This window comes from Triticum urartu, chromosome 3, assembly GCF_003073215.2.
Source record: "Triticum urartu cultivar G1812 chromosome 3, Tu2.1, whole genome shotgun sequence".
Lineage (NCBI taxonomy): Eukaryota > Viridiplantae > Streptophyta > Magnoliopsida > Poales > Poaceae > Triticum > Triticum urartu.
Genome location: NC_053024.1, coordinates 564,836,095 through 564,863,851, shown reverse-complemented (window position 1 = coordinate 564,863,851; position 27,757 = coordinate 564,836,095).

The window sequence follows — 27,757 nt, the reverse complement described above, 5'->3', positions numbered from 1 at the left end:
GAGGGCCCCGCGCCGCCTGCGGGGGGCCCAGCTCCATCTCTGGATTTTGCGGCGTGTGGCCCGTCATCTTGCGCACGAACGACGCTGCTTGCCAGTCTCTGACTGCCAGAGTGATGTTGGTGCTCACGGGCCGCGCCTCGGGTCCTGTCTGCGACTGGCCCGCTGCTCGCCCACACCTGTACGAGCCGTCCGGCTCCCGGCGAACCGACCGCCGTGGCCTTCTTCTTCTTGGGAGCCATGACGATGAAGAACCACTAGGCTAACTGCCAGACCAGATTTTCACAACTGCGCCCCCTACCTGGTGCGCCAAGGATGTTGGTGGAAACGACACCTATGGGGTCACTTGGATCCCTTCTATGGTTGGCGAGCGCGAGGTTGTGCAAAGAGCGGGTCTGACATGAAGCACACAGATCGTTTACCCAGGTTCGGGCTGCGAAGATGCGTAATACCCTAGTTCCTGCTTTGGTGGATGTATTTGAGTGTTCTTGTGTTCTTGAGCTAGCTACGGGGTGCAACTTTGCCCAAAAGAGCCGAATCAACCTCCTGGTCGTCTCAGGCCTCCTTTTATAGGGAAAAGGGGTTGCCATCGTGGCACACAGGAGGTGGAAAGGTCTACAGTTGACAAGCCTATCCTCTGGGACCGTCGGACAAACGCATTCAATGCGCTGCTGACGTGCCCTCCTTGCTTTATCGGGGACGCCAGGGAAGCATGTCCAAGCCGTTGCTGCTTCGCCTTGCCTCGACACGCGTCCGAGCTGATGAGGCATCGCGGTGCCACATTGGCTGGCAGCTAGGCTGGCGCGGTGGCGGAGCTTTCACGAAGGGTCGCATGCCACCACGCAGGTGCTTGCTGAGTCAGTGTAGAGGCCACCCGTGGCCACGCAAGTGCCTGCCCAGCTGATCGAGCTAGCAGCTGCTTGGGGACGGTGGTGGAGTCTTGGCTGGCGTGGGTCTGGCAGTGGCCCTGCTGATGCCCTTGGCAAGGGTCTTGCCGGGGGCCCAGCGAGGGTCTTGTCGTGGTCTTGTAGTCGTCCTCGGCAAGGGTCTTGTGGATTCCCTCGGCTGGGATCCCGCCGAGGGTCGCCGTCTTCTGGTCCTCATCTGATGTAATGCCCCGGACACACCCACCGGTGGTCATTACTCCTGGCGGGATCTAGACTGGCCCCATAGATCAATACTAGTCTTTTCTGCGCACTTTGTCCTCACTCGTGCGCACCCGGGAGCAACTTCCCGGTCGGTCACCCATCCTAACACTACTCCAAGCTGAGCACGCTTAACTTTGGAGTTATGTCCAAATGGGCTCCCGAAAAATAAGGAATTCCTTATTGATATGAGTAGTCTATCATCTCTAATAAGCCAGGCTATCACATACACCCCCACTCAGAGGAACCACGTCCTCGTCGGGCCACAGGAACGTTCCCTCTTGGCACATACGTCTGTGCTTCCAGTCCGGTACATGTGCCATGCCGTGTGCCACGACGGGTCACAAACGTCATGAACAACACGACCACGCACCTGTCCGCAACCATCCGTGTAACCGCGAGGGCCGGCTCTGATACCAACTTGTAACACCCACGATGCGGCTATATCTCCCACGTGTCGGAGCACGACTTAGAGGCATAACCTCATAGTAGGCATGTCGCAAGAGGGGTAATCTTTACACATCCCATGTACTCAATAAGAAAGGGATAAAGAGTTGTCTTACAATCGCCACTTCACACAATACATGAATATAGCATTACATCATCCAGAATACAATCAAGGTCCGACTACGGAACCAAAATAAAGAAAGACCACCCCTATTGCTAGGTCCCCGATCAACCCGACTGGGCTCCACTACTGTTCAACTGGAAACGAAACAACACAACGAACATCTGATCTCATATGTTTATGATCTTGACGAAGATTTTCATGCCACTACAGAGGTGCTTCCCGAGCCTTGGTCCCAATGTAATTGGTTGGGTTGGAGCCTGTGGGCTCAAGGGTATCTCACCCTGCTGGCATCGGGCAAGTTGCCCCGGCAAGGCTCTTGCCAGGGCTGCAGAGGCTGCCTCGGCAAGGATCTTGCCGAGGGAGTCCACCTCGCCCTCTTTCTCTCCTGCGCTTCTGCTCTTGGCGTTGCCCTGGTTGTCTCATACTTTGGCTTCTCTCCAGCTTCCCTCCTCTGTCATGCTAAGTGTGGCCGTGGCGCGTGGCTCCGACTGCCCGTGCACAAGTGAAGGGGTCAAAAGAAGAGCCCCTACTTTTGTACACCGACAATTATATATGTGAATTATGCAATGCTATCTTGTTGCAAGGCATTATATATGTGAATTATGCAATGCCATGATGTTTAGCCAAGCGTCATATATGTGAATTATATCATGCCGTCCTTTTTTGTATTTGTCATTGCTTTTGTCGACAATGTTTGTATATTCAACTTCTCTTCCTGTGCATCATCCATTTGAATTGGTTACGGAGAAATCTGGAGTGAAAACAAGGTCTTCAGAGCAGACAATGCTACCTGCTGAAGCAGATATCTTGTTGGTTACAGATAGCTCTTCAGAGGAGGATTCAGAGGCAGATGACCAGTCCTATTATCCCCCTGAGGTGTATGCTCAAACTTGGCAGGGTTATATTACTCATATCATACATATCTTGTATTGCAATGCTTAGTTTTTACTTCATATACACGATATTGAATGCCATCTCCTTAGTTGACATATCATATATGTGATTGCCCTCTGCTCCCTTCCTTAGTATATAAATCATATATTTGAATTATATCATATATGTGATTGCCCTCTGCTCCCTTCCTTACAGCATGTATCTGAATTATGGCATGCCAACCCATTTTCTAAAGACATAATATAGTTATATCATCTCATCCTGTTCACATAGTCATCATATTTTTAATTATGTCATTCTATCCGTGAATTATATCATGCCATCATGTTTCCATCGACGGCATGTTTGTGATCTATGGCATGCCAACCACTTTAATAGACACATCGTATAGTTATATCATGTCATCCTGTTTACATAGTCATCATATTTTGAAGTATGTCATTCTATCATGTTTAGTTAGCCATCATACATGTGAAATTGTGTCATGCTATCCTGTTTAATTAGCCATCATATATGTGAAATTATGTCCTGCTATTCTGTTTGGTTAGACAACATAAACGTGAATTATTTCATGCCCTGTTTTCTTCCCTACTATCCATTGCACCTGTCTATCTTACAATGTCTGTACATTCAATTACTTTTCTTGTTTATCAGCCATTTCAATTGTAGGGGGTGATGGTAGTATCTTGGGGAGTAAAAACACGGTCTTCAGAAAAGATCGTTCTACCTGTCGATGGAAATAGAACCATGGTTGTACTTGCACAAGAACCAGCCCCACCACACATAACCTAGACTCACGCAGATTGTACCCCTACCAACTTGGACAGAGAACCAGCTACACCCCTTCTAGCCCCAACCCCAGCAGATAGTAACCCAGTTCCTGTTGACACAACACCGTCTCCACCACAGAGCACCTAAACACGAGCAGTTAGTAAGGCAACTACAGTGCCCAAAGCACGAGGAGGACCACTCCGAACCCCAAGTCAACGCTTAAAGCAAAATAAGAATTGTTCTCAGGTCAGGTTCCGTAGCTATGGTTCATACTACTTTGCTCTTGCATCACTGTATTTACTCATACCATCTAATTTCAAATTTGAAGGATGCAATTGAAACTCCAATGGCGCAACAGGTATGTTTTTAAACCTGTTTCTTTAATGTGTTTGCTGTTGTAACTTGCTCTATGTTGATTTCAGTTTCAATTGAATAAACAGTTATGTTCTCATGCCATGCACATTACAAGTGTTGTTATTGTTGTGTAGTTTCCCACACTTATATTCTGTCTATGGTGCTTTGTCTTAAATAGATATGATTTGAACTGTACCTATCTTGATTTGGCAACATAAACTAGAATGATATAGACCATACAGTGACCATACTACATAGATATATGTTTGTTTCTTGTTGTTATCCTTTCCACCTTACTACTGAACTGGTTTACCAAAATGAGTTTCATATACTACATTGTAAACCTATGATTTTGTTTGTTTGTTTCTCTTTTAAAATGCAGATACAATATTGGAGAAGAGTACCCCGTTATGCAATGGTAAAGGAAGTAATGCAGATACGGTTCAAGATAGTGAGACATCCCTGTTGGTCTCTAAGAAAGCTGATAAAAACTATATTGAAGACACTGAGACAACCCCCAAAGTCCTGTCTTGATGTAGTGTTTGAGTTACTGGCTACTACTGCTGGCACCAGCTCTTCGAACTCACTGCCTGAATCAGTTCGACTTCTTGAGTCTCAACTTCAAGTTGAAAGACATCGATCAAATGTTATGCGACAGGAAGCCGAAGGACTGAGGAAGTCCCTGCAGAATTCAGATGGATACTTTCTGGTGCAATAGCAAGTGCTGGAGGATTTAAGCGCCAAACAAGAGAAAGTTAATAAGCTTGCTAAGCATCTTGTCAGCATTATGGGTACCGATGATATTGTTTCTTGAGCTCTTCTGAAGTGGTTTCAGTTCTGGACTTGTTTTGCTGCGGCATTTATATGTTGCTTTGTTCTCTATATTTTCACTGGTGGCAAACTTTGATGCCCAGTGGATGTAATATGTGTAATAGCCGTGATAGCCTAGCGTAAGTTGCTTGCTTATTTATTTCCTTATTTCCTTATTTATTTGTTTTCTTGTAGTCAGTGCAGTTCTTTTTCCGCGGTTTGCTAGTGGCCGCAATAACCTATTTTTTAAAACTAGGCCATATTAACCATGGGCTACATATTTACTGTAGTTAACATGGGCCTCCTACGGGCCGTAGAAACAATGGGCCTTCTACGGGGCGTAGAAACAATGGGCCTTATACGTGCCGTAGACACAATGGGTCTTCTACGGCCCATATCATCAATTGGCCTTCTACGGGCCATATGATCGGTTGGACAAACATGGGCCAATAACAGACCACGTTATGGTCGTAAATGGGCTAGAGTTGAAATCGTCCGTTCATGGGCCGACCATAATGGGTCATCGTTAATCGACTGTATTTGATGACGCTATGAAAATGGCCCAACGTATTAACGGGCCACAAACGGGCCGACTGTAACCACGGGCTGAATTTGGCCCACAAGCAGAAAATGACAGTAACGGGCTAAAAGTAAACGAATGCTGGAAATGAGCCCAAGAATAAATGGGCCCTGAGAAGGCCGAAAGATAACATGGGATGGAAACAGCCCAACGGAATAATGGGCCGTTAATGGGTATAAAGTGATAAACTGTTCATTACGGGCCAGTTTTACCACGGGTCGTTAATGGGCCGAGGGTTACTAAGGGCCTCATATGGGTCGAAAGACGTCATGGGCCATACATGGGCCGGAAGTTAAAACAGGCTGGAATTATATTGGACGGCCCAGATGACCCTACTGGGCCTAATTCGGATAGGCCGTAAATGGGCCCTGGGTTAGTGATAACCCACAAGTATAGGGGATCGCAACAGTTTTCAAGGGTAGAGTATTTAACCCAAATTTATTGATTCGACACAAGGGGAGCCAAAGAATATTCTCAAGTATTAGCAGCTGAGTTGTCAATTCAACCACACCTGGAAACTTAGTATCTGTAGCAAAGTGTTTAGTAGCACAGTAATATGATAGTGGTGGTAACGATAACAAAAGTAAAGATAACAAAAGTAATGTTTTTGGTATTTTGTAGTGATTGTAACAGTAGCAGCGGGAAAGTAAATAAGCGTAAACTAGTATATGGAAAACTCATAGGCACCGGATTAGTGATGGATAATTATGCCGGATGCGGTTCATCATGTAACATTCATAACATAGGGTGACACAGAACTAGCTCCAATTCATCAATGTAATGTACGCATGTATTCCATATATAGTCATACGTGCTTATGGAAAAGAACTTGCATGACATCTTTTGTCCTACCCTCCCGTGGCAGTGGGGTCCTATTGGAAACACCAAGGTAATTCTGTTGAAAACAACGTCAGTCCAGGTTAGTTCCATTCAAATCATACAAGTTAGAGTCCAAAACAAGGGAAAAAGTGTTTGGAAAAGAACGTATCAACTCCCCCAAGCTTAAAACCTTGCTTGTCCTCAAGCAATTCAGTTGACAAACAGAAAGAAAGAAAAACTTTTACAAACTCTGTTTGCTCTTGTTGTTGTAATTATGTCAAGCCAGCATTCAAGTTTTCAGCATATATCATAACTAACCACATTTGCAATAATTCTTAGGTCTCATAATTACTCATATCAATAGCATAATCAACTAGCAAGCCATAATAATAAATCTCGGATGACAACACTTTCTCAAAACAACCATAATATGATATAACAAGATGGTATCTCGCTAGCCCTTTCTGAGACTGCAAAACATAAATGCAGAGCACCTTTAAAGATCAAGGACTGACTAGACATTGTAATTCATGGTAAAGAGATCCAATCATAGTCATACCCAACATAGATTAATAGTGATGAATGCAAATGACAGCTGTGCTCTCCAGCTAGTGCTCTTTAATAAGAGGGTGATGACTCAACATAAAAGTAAATGGATAGGCCCTTCGCAGAGGGAAGCAGGGATTTGTAGAGGTGCCAGAGCTCGGTTTTGAAATAGAGATAAATTGTATTTTGAGCGGTATACTTTCATTGTCAACGTAACAACTAAGAGATGGTGATATCTTCCATGCTAAACAAATTATAGGCGGTTCCCAAACAGAATGGTAAAGTTTATACTCCCCCTCCACCAACAAGCATCAATCCATGACTTGCTCGAAACAACGAGTGTCTCCAACATACATCAGGTCCTAGGGGGAGTTTTGTTTGCAACTAATTTTGATTTAGTTTGCATAAAGCATGGGACTGGGCATCTCGGTGACCAGCCATTTTCTCGTGAGTGAGGAGCGGAGTCCACTCCTCTTGAGAATAACCTGCCTAACACAGAATATAAGGACAGCCTTGGTTGATACATGAGCTATTCGAGCATACAAAACAGAATATTTATTTGAAGGTTTAGAGTTTGGCACATACAAATTTACTTGGAACGGCAGGTAGATACCGCATATAGGAAGGTATAGTGGACTCATCTGGAATAACTTTGGGGTTTAAGGGATTGGATGCACAAGCAGTATTCCTGCTTAGTATAGGTGAAGGCTAGCAAAAGACTGGGAAGCGACCAACTAGAGAGCGACAACAGCCATGTACATGCATTAAAATTAATAAACATTGGATGCAAGCATGAGTAGGATATAATCCACCATGAACATAACTATCATGAAGGCTATGTTGATTTTGTTTCTACTACATGCGTGAACATGTGCCAAGTCAAGTCACTTAAATCATTCAAAGGAGGATACCACCCCATCATACCACATCATAATCATCTCAATAGCATGTTGGCACACAAGGTAAACCATTATAACTCATAGCTAATCAAGCATGGCACAAGCAACTATGATCTCTAATTGTCATTGCAAACATGTTTATTCATAATAAGCTAAATCAAGAATGACGGGCTCATCATATTTACAAAAACAAAAGAGGTCGAATTCATACCATCTTTTCTCATCTCAGTCAGTCCATCATATATCATCATAATTGCCTTTCACTTGCACGATCGAATGGTGTGAATAATAATAAGAGTGCACGTGCATTGGACTAAGCTGGAATCTGTGAGTGTCGGTGTCAAAACCGGCGGATCTCGGGTACGGGGGTCCCGAACTGTGCCTCTAGGCCGGATGGTAATAGGAGGCAAGGGACATGAAGTTTTACCCAGGTTCGGGCCCTCTTGATGGAGGTAAAACCCTACGTCCTGCTTGATTAATATTGATGATATGGGTAGTACAAGAGTAGATCTACCACGAGATCGGAGAGGCTAAACCCTAGAAGCTAGCCTATGGTATGATTGTTGTTATGTATGTTTTCCTACGGACTAAAACCCTCCGGTTTATATAGACACCGGAGAGGGTTAGGGTTACACAAAGTCGGTTACAATGGTAGGAGATCTACATATCCGTATCGCCAAGCTTGCCTTCCACGTCAAGGAAAGTCCCTTCCGGACACGGGACGAAGTCTTCAATCTTGTATCTTCATAGTCCAGGAGTCCGGCTGAAGGTATAGTCCGGCCATCTGGACACCCCCTAATCCAGGACTCCCTTAGTAGCCCCTGAACCAGGCTTCAATGACGACAAGTCTGGCGCGCAGATTGTCTTCGGCATTGAAAGGCGGGTTCCTCCTCCAAGCACTTCCTAGAAGATTTTGAACACAAAGATAGTGTCCGGCTCTGCAAAATAAGTTTCCACATATTGCCATAGAGAGAATAATATTTACACAAATCTAATCTGCTAACGTATTCCGTAGTGTGACGCACCACGGCCAAGCCTTTATTCGAATCGTTTTATTATCCCACCTCAGCGCGTCATGCGAGGTGGTTTCCTTGGCACGTCTTGTTAAAGCAGAGATCGTGTCCCCTTATTCCGGGATTCTCATCAATACGGGCGTGGGTAACCCAACCGCACCATTGATTACGACGCTTGGAGATAAGCGATTTTTACCAGGCTGGTGGCGACACGTAGTTGCGTCCACCCATATAAGGGGATAAGGATCCACCTTTTCACCTACGCCTTCTTCCTCCTTTGCCTATCCATTTTCGCGCACTCGAGCTCCAGCGCCCAAGTCCGCACTCCCCACCTCAACCTTCTCCAGCCATGTCCGGAGCGGGAGGCAAGTGGATGGTCTCCTCCATCACGGAGGGACACATCAAAAAACTGAGGAAGGCCGGATACTTGTCTAACGACATCGCGTACCGGCTTCCCGAAGAGGGGCAGCTCCTCCCCACCCCAAGGCCCCATGAGAGGGTAGTGTTCCTTCCCCACTTCCTCTGTGGACTGGGCTTTCCTATCCACCCATTCATCCGGGGACTCATGTTCTACTACGGCCTGGATTTCCATGATCTGGCCCCGAACTTCATCCTCAACATCTCGGCGTTTATCGTTGTGTGCGAGGCTTTCCTCCGCATCCGCCCCCATTTTGGCCTATGGCTCAAGACTTTCAATGTCAAGCCGAAGGTGGTGCGCGGCAACCAAGCGGAGTGCGGAGGCGCCATGGTGGGCAAGATGCCCAACGTCTTATGGCTCGAGGGCTCCTTTGTGGAGACCCTGAAGGGGTGGCAATCGGGGTGGTTTTACATCACTGAGCCGCGCGACCCTGAGTGGGTCGCAGCCCCCGAGTTCCGGTCCAGACCCCCAACGCGGCTCACGTCCTGGAAAGAGACGGGCCTGTCGTGGGGCAGCAGAGGAGAGGTGACTGGACTGCAAACATGCATCCAAACCCTGGTGAACAAGCAGCTCAAGCTTGTCAACGTAGTCCAGGTTATGCTCATCCGCCGGATCCTCCCGTGCCAGCAACAGGCCTTCAATCTGTGGGAGTTCAACCCGGCACAACACCGAACTCTGAGCAGGCTCTTCGACACGAGGTACAAAGATGCCTGGAAGGTGCTTTTCAAGGGCGCCGAGGCTCCCGCATCCGCTACCGAGGATCGCGGATTCAGCACGCAGCGTCACGCTAGCGCGGTAAGTTGTTTGTACCTTTTACAGAGTATTGGTTTTTCATGGTTTAACTCTATGCGGGATCTAAGCTCCCTTACCTTTGACAGGATTGGCAGGCGAAGTCCAGACAGATCGACTGTCCGGCTCCTTTGCCCGAAGACCCAGCCGATGCCCGCTTGGCGAAGCTGCTCGTTCCGGCACCCTATGTGGTGCCAGAGAAGAAGGCCACAAAGAAGGCCACGGGGACTCAAAAAAGTGCCTGACGCTAGGAGGTGTCGGGTTCATCATACGACGGCTCCAAGGCGCATTCCTCCCGTGAAGACGAGGAGGAGGAAGAAGAGACCTCTCCCCCTCCAGCGGGGGGAGAGAAGAAAAGGAAGGCCACCCTCACTGGGGAGGCCGAAGGGTCCAAGAAGGGGAAAACCCTTCCTCCGGACTACTCCACCAACGCTGACGACAGCGGAGAGGAGTGGCCGCTTAGGGCCAAGCCCCTGGCGAAATCGTAAGTATCCGGATACCAGAGTAATTCATAGTATTCCTTTATTGCACAACTTTCCCTTATGTCGAATATGATTATGCAACCCACCCAAAGACTGGCTCGAGGCGTCGTCGAGTGGTTCACTGGACTCGTCAGATGTGAATTCGCTTCCGGCGGCTACCCCCCCCGCCCTACGGACGACGCCAAAGTGTTGTCCCAACAGGTTCCAAGCTAGGAGGAGGTGGTCCTAGAGGCGCCGCAAGGCTACCTCCCAGACTCCAGGAGTAAAGGGGATAAAACCCCCCAGGGCTCCAAGTCTGGCACTAGGCTGGACACCGCTCCGGAACCTTCAAAGGTTCCTGAGGGAGTCCTGGATTAGGGGGTGTTCGGGTAGCCGGACTATACCTTCAGCCGGACTCCAGGACTATGAAGATACAAGATTGAAGACTTCGTCCCGTGTCCGGATGGGACTTTCCTTGGCGTGGAAGGCAAGCTTGGCGATGCGGATATTCAAGATCTCCTACCATTGTAACCGACTTTGTGTAACCCTAACCCTCTCCAGTGTCTATATAAACCAGAGGGTTTTAGTCCGTAGGACAACTTCATCATACAACAATCATACCATAGGCTAGCTTCTAGGGTTTAGCCTCCTTGATCTTGTGGTAGATCTACTCTTGTACTATCCATATCATCAATATTAATCAAGTAGGACGTAGGGTTTTACCTCCATCAAGAGGGCCCGAACCTGGGTAAAACATCGTGTTCCTTGCCTCCTGTTACCATCTGGCCTAGACGCACAGTTCGGGACCCCCTACCCGAGATCCGCCGGTTTTGACACCGACATTGGTGCTTTCATTGAGAGTTCCTCTGTGTCATCGCCTTTAGGCCCGATGGCTCCTTCGATCATCAACAACGATGCAGTCCAGGGTGAGACTTTTCTCCCTGGACAGATCTTCATCTTCGGCGGCTTCGTACTGCGGGCCAAGTCGCTTGGCCACCTTGAGCAGATCGAAAGCTACGCCCCTGGCCATCAGGTCAGGTTTGGAAGCCTAAACTACATGGCTGACATCCGCGGGGACTTGATCTTCGACGGATTCGAGCCACAGCCAAGCGCGCCGCACTGTCTCGATGGGCATGATATAGCTCTGCCGCCAAACAGTGCCTTGGAGGCCGCACACGCATCGGTTCCGACCATTGATTCGGAGCCTACTGCGCCGATCGAGGATCAGCGGTTGGACGCTGCCTTAGGGGCTGCGATCTCAGAGGCAATCGAGCCGAACTCCAGCTCCGCACTCCGCATGGCCCGTGACTCCGAGGAGCCGGATTCCTTTCCGAACTCCGAGCCCCCCGCGCCCCTGACGATCGAATCCGATTGGGCGCCGATAATGGAGTTCACCGCCGCAGACATCTTTCAGCACTCGCCCTTCGGCGACATCCTGAATTCGCTAAAGTCTCTCTCTTTATCAGGAGAGCCCTGGCCGGACTACGGTCAGCAAGGATGGGATTCGGATGATGAAGAAATTCAAAACCCACCCACCACCCACCTCGTAGCCACTGTCGACGACTTAACCGACATGCTCGACTTCGACTCCGAAGACATCGACGGTATGGAGGACGATGCAGGAGACAACCAAGAACCAACGCCTATAGGGCATTGGACAGCCACCTCATCTCACGATGTGTACATGGTGGATACCCCTATAGGAAGCAACAATGAGGAAAACGGGGATGGAAAGAGGGATCGATCTCTCGAATAACAATCAAAGCGTCGGCGTAAACGCCGACCCAAGCCCCGCCTTGATAAAGACCCAGCCATAGAGCAGGATGAGCCGGTAGACGACGAGCATTCCTTAGAGCAACCGTCCCAATAGGACAACCCGGATAGAGAAACCGAACATCCCTCCCCCGACGAAAATGGCATTCCGGACGACCCTACGCCGGATAAGCCCACGAAGCAGAAGAACCTCCACAAACGGCTCGTTGCAACCGCACGCAGCCTGAAAAAGCAGAAGCGGAAGCTAAAAACTCCGGAAGATGCACTCAGGATCAGATGGAGTAAAGTAATCAATACCGCAGACAAATACGGCGATAGTCGCCGCACTAAAAGCTATCCGAAGAGAAAGCTACTACCTGAATTCGACGAGGAGGCCTTAGAGCCCTCGCATTCCAAAAGTGAGAAAGCCACATGGTCGGATAGACGACCCCATGGCCAGCATAAAGCGGCAAGCAGCGCTGCACTTAAGCCTCCATGCGACCCACTTAAGGATTCACATCATGGCCCAGCAAGGTCCATTTACGGGCCAAGAAAGCAAGCTCTCGTAAGCAATGCAATAAAGCCATTATCAGAATCCTGCACACCCAAATACAGGGGTGCTGCACACCCCCTATGTTTCACCGATGAGGTCCTGGATTATGAATTTCCAGCGGGATTCAAACCCTTAAACATAGAGGCATATGATGGAACAACAGACCCTGGAGTCTGGATCGAGGATTATATCCTCCACATACATATGGCTAGAGGAGATGACCTCCACGCCATAAAATACTTACCCCTCAAGCTTAAAGGGCCAGCCCGGCATTGGCTCAAAAGCCTTCCTGAAAACACAATCGGAAGTTGGGAAGAGCTCGAGGACGCTTTCCGAGCAAATTTTCAAGGGACCTATGTCCGCCCTCCGGATGCAGACGATCTTAGTCACATAACTCAACAGCCCGGAGAGTCAGCTCGACAATTCTGGAATAGATTTCTTACTAAAAAGAATCAGATAGTCGACTGTCCGGACGCTGAAGCCTTAGCGGCTTTCAGGCATAATGTCCGAGACGAATGGCTCGCCAGACACCTCGGCCAAGAAAAGCCAAGAACAATGGCCACACTAACAAGCCTCATGACCCGCTTTTGCTCAGGAGAGGACAGCTGGTTGGCAAGATGCAGCACCAGTGACCCAAGTACATCCAAAAATTGGGATGGAAACGGAAAACCGCGACGCAATAAGGACCATCACTGGACTAAGGAAAAAAGTCCGAAGAGCACGGCAGTCAACGCCAGATTCAAAAGCTCACGACAGAATCAGAAAAAGCCGCCCCTCCAAGATAACAGGGACGACCTATCCAACCTAAACAAAATCTTGGATAGGATATGTCAAATACACAACACTCCCGGAAAGCCTGCTAACCATACCCACAGAGATTGTTGGGTTTTCAAACAATCCGGCAGAATCAACGCCGAACACAAGGGGCTCGACACACCAAGCAAAGACGAGGACGAACCCCAAAAGCAGAGTACTAGGAAACAAAAGAATTTCCACAAGAAGTAAAAATAGTAAACTTACTCGACATAACAAAATGTGCGGCGCCCATAAAGGTACGCGCCCCACGGCCTATCCCAAAGGAATCCCGCCACTGGTTGTCAAAACCAATCATCTTCGATCATCTGGATTATTCTAGAAGTGTCAGGAACCCAGGCTAGACTGCCCTGGTACTCGATCCAATAATTGGCGGACTCCAGTTTTCAAATGTCCTTATGGACGGTGGAAGCGGACTCAACCTGATATATCAGGACTCAATCCGCCACATGGGGATCGACCCAAAAAGAATTCGCCACAACAAAAGCTCCTTTCAAGGAGTAATGCCAGGTCCGGACACCCATTGCATGGGTTTTCTCCGGCTCGAGGTTATTTTCGGCTCTGCCGATAACTTCCGTCGTGAAAAGCTGACTTTCCACATCGTCCCATTCTCAAGTCGCTATCAAGCACTACTGGGACGCGAAGCTTTCGCCTGCTTTAACGCAATACCGCATTATGCATCTCTTACTCTTAAGATGCCCGGTCCACACGGTATCATCTCCTTAAAGGGGAAGCAGTGAGAACACTTCCCCCAAGCGGAGGATTGTGCGGCCGCTTTAACAGCCCCACAATACAATGGCTTCACCAGCCAGAACATCGGAACAGGTCATTAAGACCACGGACACGGATAGACGAGTCCGGCACAAAAGTACCATTGATAAAGGCTTAGTGGGCATATACCCCTACACTAGGGGCTTCACACGTATAAAATAAGAGACAATAAAGCTCAATTTTTCATATTTTACTTTACACTTTGTTTATTTCATATAACTTTTGTTCGGCACGCCCCTTTTTCAACTTAGTTGCTCTCTTTTTACAGATGAACGTCGTGCTGCGCCCGTCCAGGATATGGCACAACGGAGACACAGGCGCAGACGTGCAGTAGGGACCCGTTCCAAGGATTCTTTTCAGATTAAGACCCTGCGTAAACCTTTTTTACTGTCTCTTGTTGATACACATCCCCTGGTTCTATGACCAAGGAGGAGGCTGGCGTCTTGGCATGTGGCCACGTCAGAATTCTTGCGCGTACCTGGACACTAGGGGCTTGTACCTCAGAGCGTTACCTCGCCCGCTCTCATAAAGACCGAATACCTTAGGGAGTGTTCGGCGTCGCGAGTTTGGCCTTATATGCATGAGCTCCGAGTCATGATTTTGGTCAAATGTTGGGTTGCCCGGCTCCTGTGTTCGGCCGCCTTATGTTCCGCTCTATCGGCTAAGGCGGCACCAGGAGAACTACTGCGATTGTGCCCTGGTTCGGCCAGGCGAGCACCTCAGTAGAGAAAGCCGAAAACCGACTGTCATGATATGGCGTGAGACTGGTCAACCACTCGATGACTCTCCGGAATCTGTAGGATTCCTCCGCATTAACGAAGGGCCGTTTCCCGGCCAGGCACATACGCGCCCCGAATTCGGGCGAGCGCAGTCGCCACCAGGGGCTACCTAAATAGTCCCATTGTCAAGCTCCTATGGCTAAGTGAAAGTGTTAAAGCATTATAGTCCGGTTGCCTAGCTCGCTGCGCTATCACCTCCTTTGTAGGACCAAGACATTGGATTAAGTGTGAAAATGCGCCTTCTGCGAACACCCCCGCACTATGTGCGTGGGGGCTGAAGCCAACGACTGCAATCTTTCAGATTTTGTATATATATCTTAAAAAGGCCGCACATGAGGTGTTCCAAATACTTGAAGGCACAAGTATAAAAGGCTACTACAATTCATCAAAATATTGCTTTATAATTACATATGCTATCAGAACATAGCATCCTTCGAGCACTGCGTCTCTATTACACGAGCGCCTTCAAGGACTTCCTGAAAATAGTGCTTGGAGGGTACTCGGCTTTTTTCCGAATCTCGGGATGCAACAACGGTGGTCTCCATCTCTGCCCAGTATGTCTTGACACGGGCAAGAGCCATCCGTGCGCCCTCTATGCATGCTGACCTCTTCATCGCATTGATACGTGCCACCGCGTCAAGGAATTGCTGCACCAAGCTGAAATAACTCTTCGGCTCCGATCTCCCCGGCCACAGATGACCCATGACGTACTTCATGGCGAGTTCGGACAATCTATTCAGTTCGGTCCATTGAGCCAGACGATCGTCCACTGCCAGTGGACGCTCTGGATTCTAGAACTGCGACTAGAAAAGCCTTTCCACTTCGCGATCTTCTTGATCTTGAAAGTATTCGGTTGCATCAGCATCACTCGCTGCCAAATCCAGATAGGTGTCCTCCGCACTCCACATCTGGTCCAACAGAGCAAACTTCGGATCGCAAAACTTCCTCCGCAACATAAAGGGCTTTCCAGCCGCAATCTGTCGGCTGACGCAGCTCCTCCTTCGCAGCACTCATCGCAGAGCGAGCGTCCTTGGCATCAGCAACGGCCTTCTCTAAGTCCGTCTGTCTCGCCCGGTCTTCTTTCTCAAGAAACTTGCAACGGTCAGCAGCACTTTTTAACTTCATGGCCATCACGGCCATCTCCTTCTTGCTTCGGCAGTGAGAAGCCCATTCGGCTCTCAGCTCTTCAAGGGCCTTCTCGGCAGCCGCATCAAGCCGCTCGTTGACGAGCGCGATGTCGGCATCTGCCGCGTCAAGTTGCCGCTTTAGTTTGGCAAAATCATTAGTTCGGCTCGATTCCAGACACTTCGCCACCTGTATACAAAGGCGACATTTTAGACCTGGGATTATGATCCTCTGCGCGCCGTCAATTTTGACAATGCACAGAGTCTCAGGGGCTACTATCTACACAGGGCGCATCTTGTTTATGCGCAACTGACAAAGAAGTACATTATCAAACGTACCTCAAAACCCGTCAGCAAACTTCTGACGGCCTCATGCAATCCGCTTTCCGCGGACGAAATCCTTCCAATCACCGTACCCATCAATGCACGGTGCTCCTCTGAGATAGAAGCTCGCCCCAACAGAATCATCAGCTCCTCCGACCGCGCACCGGACGGTGCCGGACTTGTCCTATGACCTCCATCGAAGGCCGGACACGAAGAACCTTGGGGGGACATATGGCTACCTTCCACCCCTGCCGGATTCGGAGAAACCCTCCGCGACGACACCTCAGGGTCGCCCGCTTCGCCAGGCGGTACGGCAGGGGAGGCGTTCCACTCTCCATCATCTCCGAAAGAAGATCCCCCGAAGACGAGCTCTACTGAGAAGGGCTGAGGTCCGAGCTACAAAGTAAAATTTCGGTTAATCTTCTCAGATAAAAAGCAAGGATTTCTCTCATCCCTCTAAAGGAAAATCTTTCTCTACTTACGGCTCACTGGAGGGCTGATCCCTTTGAGGGCGTAGTTCGGCCGAGGATCTCCCCGGCGTCGGACCCTCTGACGAGGAATTTTTCCCCCGCTTTGAGGCCATGGTCTCCGGGTCGTCACAGGCGGCCCTCTTCTTCCCCTTAGGAGAGGAATTGTCGGTTCTTCCCTTCCGAGCAGCCTCCTTCGAGGAGGCCATAGTTTCCTTGTCCTCCCCCTCACTTCCCTCCAAAGGCACGATCTTCAACATCCTGACTAGCACGGGATCCGGCCTGGTCTCAGGAAGGGGAGCCGGACACCTGATCAGCTTTGCCTTCGCTATCCACTCCTGTTTAAAAGGACAGCTCTTTTAGGGGCGAATTTATGAAAATTTTACGGATAGCGAGTCCGAGCACAAGGTTACTTACTTGAGTATCTGAGCGATTGCAGCTTAAACCTGCGTCGTCGGTCAAATCCGGACACATTGCTTGTGATCCGAAGAACATTTTATACATCTCCACGGGCGTTGCGCCCATAAAATGCTGGAGAGCTCGTGGTCCCTCCGGATTAAACTCCCACAGACGAAGGGAGCGAAGTTTGCTGGGCAGTGTTCGGCAAATCAGCATGACCTGCGTCACCTTGACCAGGTTGAGGTCTCTTTCTAAGAGATCCCTAATGCGGCCCTGCAACAAGGGCACGTCTTTGGATAACCCTCAATCTAATCCTTTGTTGACCGATGATGCTAGCCGTGGTGGGGGACCCGAGCGAAAGGCAGGAGGCGCCACCCACTTGGTGCTCCTGGGAGCGGTGATATAGAACCACTCTCGTTGCCACAAGCCGAGCTCCTCTAGAAAGGAGCCCTCGGGCCATGGAGCATCAGCATTCTTACTTATGACAGTGCCTCCGCACTCTGCGTGCCGTCCCTCGATCATCTTCGGCTCCACTCCAAAAGTCTTGAGCCATAATCCAAAGTGAGGAGTAACACGGAGGAACGCTTCGCACACAACGATGAATGAGGAAATGTGGAGGATGGACTCCGGAGCTAAGTCATGAAATTCCAGCCCATAATAGAACATCAGCCCCCTCACGAAGGGATCCATCGGGAAGCCTAAGCCCCGAAGGAAGTGAGACATGAACACTACGCTCTCACCGGGCTTGGGACTGGGAATAGCCTGCCTTTGAGCAGGCAACCTATGCAAAATTTTGGCGGTCAAGAACTTAGCCTCTCTTAACTTTAGCACGTCCTCCTACGTGATGGAGGAGGGCATCCATCGGCCTTGAAGGTCGGAACCGGACATTGTCGAAGGTCCGAAGCACCTGGAATCTAGAGCCTAGGGTGTTGGAACTCGAGGCGACGGGTGAACTTGTTTTGAGATTGGAGAAAAGGAGTAAGGCCTTGGTCTCTTTATAAGAGGTTGAATACCAGGAGCCCTCCCTGTAACCGTTTGGGACTCGCCTTTAATCGAGAAGACATGCTAACGGGCACGATTGGGTTACCCACGTCCGTATTGATGAGAATCCCATAAATAAAGGGGACACGATCTCTGCTTTGACAAGACGTGCCAAGGAAACTGCCTCGCAAAACATGCTGAGGTGGAAAAGTGAAACTGATTCGAATAAAGGCTTGGCCGTAGTGTGATGTCACGCTGCGGAATACGTCAGCGGATTAGATTTGTGTTAATATTATTCTCTCTGTGGCAATACGTGGAAACTTATTTTGCAGAGCCGGACACTACTCTTGGTGTTTACAAACCTTTATGAAGAATTTGGAGGAGGAACCCGCCTTGCAGTGCCGAAGACAATCTACGCGCCGGACTCGTCGTCATTGAAGCCTGGTTCAGGGGCTACTGAGGGAGTCCTGGATTAGGGGGTGTTCGGGTAGCCGGACTATACCTTCAGCCGGACTCCAGGACTATGAAGATACAAGATTGAAGACTTCGTCCCGTGTCCGGATGGGACTTTCCTTGGTGTGGAAGGCAAGCTTGGCGATGCAGATATTCAAGATCTCCTACCATTGTAACCGACTTTGTGTAACCCTAAACCTCTCTGGTGTCTATATAAACCGGAGGGTTTTAGTCTGTAGGACAACTTCATCATACAACAATCATACCATAGGCTAGCTTCTAGGGTTTAGCGTCCTTGATCTCGTGGTAGATCTACTCTTGTACTATCCATATCATCAATATTAATCAAGCAGGACGTAGGGTTTTACCTCCCTCAAGAGGGCCCGAACCTGGGTAAAACATCATGTTCCTTGCCTCCTGTTACGATCCGGCCTAGACGCACAGTTTGGGAGCCCCTACCCGAGATCCGCCGATTTTGACACCGACAGTTCCAGAGTCCGGCGGGCGACCTCCTTCCAAGAGGAGCAAGCCCACCGTGCCGGTGACCCCCGTCCAACCGGAGGCGCCGGACAATCTGTTGGAGGTGCTCAAAGGTGCCTCCATCGACGAGGAGCACCGCACCATTATGAGTGCGGTGGTCCAGAAGGTTCAGTCCACCAAGAGTGGACCGACTGAAGCTTGTGCTAGCCTTTTAACAGGCTTTGAGGTAAGTAAAGCATGTGTAAATAATATTACCTCATAGACAGTAGCCCCTGATGCTCTGTTTGGCGTTCGGGAAGAAAAGCCGAATAGAGGATCAAATAAAATTCGCAGGAGTCTAACAAAAAGGAGTCAATATGCGTATGCAGGCTTCTCTGCTGGCGTTCGCCGCACTGACTGCGGAAGTGGACACGCTAAAGCAGAACCTCGAGCAGTCCGAGCAAGAGCTCGGGCATGCCAAGAAGAAGCTCGAGGACAAGGAAGGTAAGAAATACCTTGTTTAAATATATATAAAAAAGGTGCAATTGCAAAAAATGACAGGATCATCATGGCTATTGTAGGGGCCACGTCTGAGGTGGCGACCCTTAAGCAAGCGCTGCTCGAGGCCGAGAAGAGGGCGGCCACGGAGCGCACCGAGCGGGAGAAGTATGAGGCCCAGGTTGGCAAGGTGCGGCAAGAGCTCCAGGCTCTCATGAAAAAGCATGAGAGTTTGGAGCTTGACTCAAAGACGCGAGCGTCTGAGCTCGCGGTGGCTATTAAAAATGCCAAGTCTGCCAAGGCCGAATCCCAGAAGACCCTCCAGGAGTTGGATGCGGTGAAAAAGATAGCGGCAGGTAAGGCATTCTTTATGCAAAGCAAACACATAAACGGGAGTTACTTGTTACTTACCCGAATCCGGAGCTCTCCAGGAGCGTTCGCAGATCTTCCCCGTAGTGTGTCCGATGCCGCCGCATTCTATCGAGCCGAGGAGGGCAGCTCGACCGAGAAGGTGTTCTGGTCTCAGTATGCTGAGGCCGGACACCCCGTGCCCCTGAGCGACCAGCTGAAGCAACTGGTCGAGCTCAACAAGGCGGCCGAACAGGCCATGAAGGGCCTCATAGTTCGGCTGTGGCCTGGAGAGGCTCTGCCTGGGAGCTATTTCGGGCTGGTGCGGCGGCTGGTGGGGGCCTGTCCAAGGCTCGAAGTCATCAAGTGCTCCGTCTGCATTGAAAGTGCCCGTAGGGCCCTTGCCCGTGCTAAGGTGCACTGGGGCAAGCTGGATGCTGAGAAGCTTGTGAAGGACGGGCCACCGCCGGGGAAAGAGCATCGCAAGCCCGAGAATTATTATAAGGATGTTCTGAAGGGTGCCTGCCTTATGGCGGATGAATGTTCCAGGGATGTAATTTTTGAGTAAAACTCGCTTGTTTTGTCCTGTGCACTGAAAACTTGTTCATATGCGCTAAGCAATGCTGTTGGAATTTAAAATATTACCTTCTGTGCGGCTGTTTATCAATTCTGAGAGATGGTGATTCGTCGGCTTCTGCGCCCGTGCCGCTAGTGCTGGGGTGTTCGGGGATAAACCTGAGCGCTCTTTTTCCCATGTTTGGGTCCTTCGAGGGAGGCGCTCAGCACAACGAACAAGGCAATCGGACTATAATGCATGAACACTCTCACTTAGCCATAGAATCTATAATTTCAAATTTTGGCGAAGCCCCTGGTATTCAGAAGACCGAGTTCGGGGCGCTATCCACGCCTTGGCCGGACAGAGCCGACTCCTCGCTCTAAGCGGCATAAGTCTTTAGGGACTCGAAAAACCTCTCGAACAGCGACCAGCTCTCGCTTCATCATGACAGTCAGTTTTAGCTTTCTCTGCTGAGGTGCTCGACCCAGCTCAACTAGGGCACAATCGCAGTAGTTCTCCTAGTGCTACCTTAGCCGACATAGCAGAACGTAAGGCACCAAAACATAGGAGCCGGGCAAACCCAACTATTGACCCAAGACATGATTCGGAGCCGATGCATATAATGCTATAAGTTCGGGGTGCCGCACTTGTTAAAGTGTTCGGACTTCTCACACCATATTGAGGGGTACTAAATCCCCTGGCGTATTTTGGCCGTACCAAAGTGTACGGGTGCAACATGTCATTAAGGAACATATATTTGTAAAAAAAGAGTAATGCAAAAATAGACAAAAGCTATGCATTTTTTATTAAAAAGGTCTGTGATCAAAGCAGAACGATACAAATAATGCGATAAGCAAAAGGTTGGACTATTTAACATGTCCGTTCCAGGGGCAGGCTGCGGAATGGTATGCGAAACAGGTATAATGCTCGTGATAGAGACCACCTAGGAGTTCCGTAATGCGGCATGGCTTGTCTGCTTCCCTGGTTCTTGCATCGTTTGTGTGGCAATTGAACTGCCGAACAGGCCTTCCGAAGAATGGAGTCCTGAAAGTAAGAGAAAATTAAAAAATCGGCAGCCCCTGGTGCGGTTTAAGCCGTGTTTCAGACATGCCGTGATGGTGCCCCTCCCCTGTACCCATGGTATTTCTAGAGCGTAGTTATGTACGCGAAGCACTGGCGTCGCATTTTTGCAAGGGCTGGGGTTGGGGCCGCATTGCTACGCCTGCTCGGAACGTGCCAGGCGGTCTTGTTGTAGGTTACTCTGGGCATGCTTGACGGTGTCCGAACGTTTAATGGCCGGACTGGAGAACTGCCTGGAGAGGCTGCTTTGTACTTCCACTGCCAGGGCCGTCATGTGCTCCTCCGTTCGGAGGGAGCGTTCGGTGTTTCCATTGACCGTAATTACTCCTCGAGGGCCTGGCATCTTGAGCTTAAGGTATGCGTAGTGAGGTACCACGTTGAACTTGGCGAATGCGGTTCGCCCGAGCAGTGCGTGATAGCCACTGCGGAATGGGACTATGTCGAAGATTAACTCCTCGCTTCGGAAATTATCCGGAGATCCAAAGACCACTTTAAGTGTGACTGAGCCTGTACAGTTGGCCTCTACACCTGGTATTACGCCTTTAAAGGTCGTTTTGGTGGGCTTAATCCTCAAGGGATCTATGCCCATTTTCCGCACTATATCCTGGTAAAGCAGGTTCAGGCTGCTGCCGCCGTCCATAAGGACTCTAGTGAGATGAAATCTGTCAATAATTGGGTCTAGAACCAATGCGGTGAATCCACCATGACGGGTGCTAGTGGGATGGTCCCTTCGATCAAAGGTGATCGGGCAGGAGGACCATGGGTTGAACTTTGGGGCGACTGGCTCTACCGCGTATACGTCCCTTAACGCGCGCTTCCGCTCCCTCTTGGGATGTGGGTTGCGTATATCATGTTCACCGTCCGCACTTGTGGTGGAAAACCCTTCTGTCCACTGTTGTTCGGCGGCCGGGGCTCTTCGTCGTCATCGCTATGCAGCCCCTTGTCGGTATTTTCGGCATTTAACTTGCCTGCCTGCTTGAACACCCAACAATCCCTGTTGGTGTGATTGGCCGGCTTTTCGGGGGTGCCATGTATCTGGCACAAGCGGTCAAGTATTCGGTCCAAACTGGATGGGCCCCCAGGATTTCTTTTGAATGGCTTTTTCCGCTGACCGGATTTATAGCCTCTGAATCCGGCATTAACTGCCGTATCCTCAGCATTGTCGCTGTTAATGAGGCGCTTCTGCTTGTTGCGACGCGACCTGCCACTACTGTCCCTGGTATCCGAATTACCAGGGTTCTTGGTCATATTGTTGCTATGAGCAAGCCAGCTGTCTTCTCCCGCGCAAAAGCAGGTCATGAGTGTCGTGAGTGCTGCCATAGATTTCGGCTTTTCCTTTCCAAGGTGCCGGGCAAGCCACTCATCACGGATATTGTGCTTGAAGGCTGCTAGGGCCTCTGCGTCCGGACAGTCGACTATTTGATTTTTCTTTGTTAGGAACCATGTCCAGAATTGTCTGGCCGATTCCTCTGGCTGCTGAATTACGTGGCTTAGGTCATCAGCGTCTGGTGGTCGCACATAAGTGCCCTGGAAATTGTCGAGGAATGCGGCTTACAGGTCCTCCCAACAACTGATTGATCCTGCTGGCAAGCTGTTAAGCCAATGCTGAGGTGGTCCTTTAAGCTTGAGTGGGAGGTATTTGATGGCGTGGAGATCATCGCCGCGGGCCATGTGGATATGAAGGAGATAATCCTCGATCCATACCGCAGGATCTGTTGTGCCATCATATGATTCGATGTTTACGGGTTTGAAACCCTCGGGGATTTGATGATCCATTACTTCGTCTGTGAAGCATAGTGGGTGTGCGGCGCCTCTGTACTGGGCTATATCACGATGTAGCTCCAATGAGCTTTGTCTACTGTGTTCGGCCCTACCATATTTGTGTCCAGCGTGACAGTTACCATCTCGAGTCGTGGGGTGCCCACACGATGCATAGATCGATCTTGTTTGCCTTGCCTTGTCCTCCAACATATCTCGCAGGTCAGGCGCATTTTCCCGTGCCTTGGCACGGGGTGCGGCTTGAGTGGAGGGCCGAGAGGCCTCTTTGTCGCGGGCACGAGATGGCCGATCGGCCGTATCAAGTGCTGGTGATGTAGGTTTAAGTGCTTCCTCCTCTAATCGGGGTAGCAACCTGTGCTTTGGGTAGCTCTTGGTCAGCTCTAAGCTGTTGCTGTTTTTTCTTGAGGCTTCTTGATCAGCTCTAAGCTGTTGCTGTTTTTTCTTCGGCCGCAAGGACTTTAGTCCATCTGTCGACTAGCAAATCTTGATCAGCTCTAAGCTGTTGCTGTTTTTTCTTGAGGCTTCTTGCCGTGGACATAAGCCTGCGTTGAAAATGCTCTTGCTCGACGGGATCCTCTGGCATGACGAATTCGTCATCGTCGAGGCTTGCCTCGTCTTCGGAGGGAGGCATACAATTATCGTCCTCGACCTCTCTGTCTGCCGCTCTCTCATGAGGGCTGGCTTCTCCATCCTCCTGTGCTGAATCTTGCTGGAGGGGGTTTTATTCGGCACTCTCCGGAGTATTATTATCTCCCGTGCTGGAATCACCGTATTTGCTTTGGCGGGATTTTGAGCGGCGCCGCTGACGCCGGCGCTTAGGCTGTTTCTTGGAGGGGTCATCCTCTGCTGTTCCATCGCCATCTCCTTCTTTTGGGGTGTCCACCATGTATATGTGATATGACGAGGTGGCTTTCCAGGGCCCAATAGGTGCTGGCTCTTCATCGTCTTCTGCATCGGCGTCCATACCATCGATGTCTTCGGAGTCGAAGTCGAGCATGTCGGTTAAATCATCGACAGTGGCTACAAAGTGGGTGGTGGGTGGGCTTTGAATTTCTTCATCGTCCGTATCCCAACCTTGCTGACCGTAGTTTGGCCAGGGCTCTCCTGATAAAGACAGAGACTTTAGTGTCTTCAAAATATCGCCGAAAGGCGAGTGCTGAAAGATGTCCGTGGCAGTAAACTCCATGATCGGTGCCCAATTGGATTCGATCGGCAGGGGCGCGGAGGGTTCGGAGTCCGGAGAGGAGTCTGGCTCCTTGGAGTCACGAGTCTCGCGGAGTGCGGGGTTGGTGTTCGGCTCGATCGCCGTTGGGATCGCAGCCCCCGAGGCGGCGTCCAACCACCCATCCTCGATCGGCGCAGTTGGCTCTGAATTAAGGGTCGAAGCCGATGCGGGTGCGCTCTCCAAGGCACTATTCGGCGGCAGAGCTAGATCATGCTCGTCGTGACAGTGCGGCGCGCTCGGCAGTGGCTCGAATCCGTTGAAGATCAAGTCCCCGCGGATGTCAGCCGTGTAGTTTAAACTTCCAAATCTGACCTGACGGCCCTGGGCATAGCTTTCGATCTGCTCTAGATGGCCAAGTGAATTGGCCCACAGTGCGAAGCCGCCGAAGATGAAGATCTGTCCGGGGAGGAAGGTCTCACCCTGGACTGCATCGCTATTGATGATCGTGGGAGCCATCAAGCCTAATGGCGACGACACAGAGGAACTCTCAATGAAAGCACCAATGTCGGTGTCAAAACTGGCGGATCTCGGGTAGGGGGTCCCGAACTATGCGTCTAGGCCGGATGGTAACAAGAGGAAGGGACACGAAGTTTTACCCAGGTTCGGGCCCTCTTGATGGAGGTAAAACCCTACGTCCTGCTTGATTAATATTGATGATATGGGTAGTACAAGAGTAGATCTACCACGAGATCAGAGAGGCTAAACCCTAGAAGCTAGCCTATGGTATGATTGTTGTTCTGTATCTTGTCCTACGGACTAAAACCCTCCAGTTTATATAGACACCGGAGAGGGTTAGGGTTACACAAAGTCGGTTACAATGGTAGGAGATCTACATATCCGTATCGCCAAGCTTGCCTTCCACGCCAAGGAAAGTCCCTTCCGGACACGGGACGAAGTCTTCAATCTTGTATCTTCATAGTCCAGGAGTCCGGCTGAAGGTATAGTCCGGCCATTTGGACACCCCCTAATCCAGGACTCCCTCAGCGAGCATTCAAGAAACAGGAGAAGACAAGGCAATATGGGCTCTGGGTTAAATCAACATTAAAGCATATAAGATCCACTACAACAATTTAATTATGGTCTTCTCCTATTGACCCCCAAAGAAAAGAAAAGAAAATAAAACTATTTACACGGGAAAGCTCCCAACAAGTAAAAGAAGAACGAGAAATATTTTTTTGGGTTTTCCTTTTAATTACTACTACAGCAGGAAAGTAAATTACTACTAATTTTTTTGGTTTTCTTAAGGTTTAACAAACACACAAGAAGAAAGCAGGAAAAAGAAAATGAACTAGCATGGATATTACAATGAAAGAGTATAAGCACCAACATCTAGCTATGAGTGTGTGTGAACATAAATGTAATGTCGGTGAGAAATATGTACTCCCCCAAGCTTAGGCTTTTGGCCTAAGTTGGTCTATTGCCAGGGATAGCCTGGCGGATACCCATAGGTGCAGCTGGGGTCGTACTACGATACAGCAGTTATCGCCTCCTGAGCTGCAGCGTGGAGTCGGACTGCCTCTGCTCTCCTCTCGTACTCATCTGCCTCCTCTCTTGTAATAGTATATCTTCCTTTTGTCTGTGAATCAAAAAGATCAGGAGCAAGGAGAGTAATACAGACAACATGCCATTTGTTAAAAATTAAACGGTATAAAAGAGGTGATTCCGGTCGCTCAACAAAATGATGTGAAGCCATGGAGTCATAATCTAAATATGCAGTAGGCAACTCTGTATCACCCTATCTCAAGAAAATGAGCTAAGCGGGTTGCATAAATTCCTCCAAAGAAATCTCCATTATGTCTATTATGATGCAACCTACGAGCTACAATGGCTCCCAGATGATAAGATTGGTCTCCTAACACATCACTCCTAAGAATGCTAAGGTCAGGGACACACATGTGACATGCTTCATCCTTAGCATTTATGCATCTACCGATGAAGAGAGCAAAATAATGTATAGTAGGAAAGTGAATGCTCCCTATGGTAGCTTGCGTTATATCTCTAGATTCCCCCACAGTTATATCAGCAAGAAAGTTTCTAAATTCAGATTTAGGGGGATCCCTAATACTACCCCATGATGGAAGTTTGCACGCAAGAGTGAAATCCTCTAAGTCCATTCTATAAGATTTATCATAAAGATCAAACATGACTGAAGGAGAATTACGCGAAGATGAATACTCAAACCTCCTCACAAATGAACTTGTGAGACCATGATACTGGGGGCATTTGTTGGCCTCAAATTCCTCAAGACCGGCATTGCGCAAATATGCTTTGAATTCTTCTTTAATTCCTGCATGGTCCATAAAATTTTTCAACGGCCACTCGCAAGGCCGTACCGGAGCGTCTCTTGGTGGATCCTCGTCAGCATCGCGCATAGCAATCCTGGGTCCTTGCTTCTTAGAGGAACCACCTTGGAACATCTTCCTAATCATATTGTTTTTCTTTGAAAAATTCTGAAATTTTTAGTAACTTCAAACAAAAGTGAACCAACTTCAATAGAACTGATAGCAACTACTCCTACAAGTGCCTAGAGCCTATATCAAGCATTAGAACTACTTGGAACCATATAAATTTGACATGCAAGCTCAAGAACATGGTCACCTATGCAGCACAAATTTGCAAAGAATAACGCACTAGAACAAAAACTAATTCGACCAATGGAGGAGTCACATACCAAGGAACTATCTCCCCAAGCAGTTTTGCGAGAGGTGCTTTGAGCAAGGAGATCGAAAATCACAGCAAAAGTGGCTGGAACTCATGCTTGAGTTGGGTTTTCGGGTTTGTGTGAGGCAGAGGAAGAAGATGGGTGCTGTGATAAGTGGAGGAGGGCCACCGTGGGCCCACGAGGTAGGGGGCACACCCTATAGAGGGGGGTGCGCCCACCACCCTCATGGCCAGGTGGCAGCTCCTCCCGTGGTAATTTTTTGCACAGTAAATCCTCAAATATTCCCGAAAAAATCATATTAAATTGGCATGGCTTTCTGAGGACTTTTATTTTTGGGATATTTTTATATTGCCCGGATAAGTCAGGAAACAGATAGAAAAATACTATTTTTACTTTATTTCTACTAAATTACAGAAAATATAAAGAGGGTACAAAAGTTTGTGCTTCTAGTTTCATCCATCTCATGCTTATCAAAAAGAATCCACTAACAAGGTTGATCAGGTCTTGTTAACAAACTCATTCCGATAATCATGAAACCGGAGAAATTTTGAATAACACTAAGTTACCTCAACGGGGATATGCACATCCCCTATAATAAGTATATCATATTTCTTTTTGACCGTAGGAAGAGGAAATTCAAAACCTCCAAAAATAATTGATGGAATTT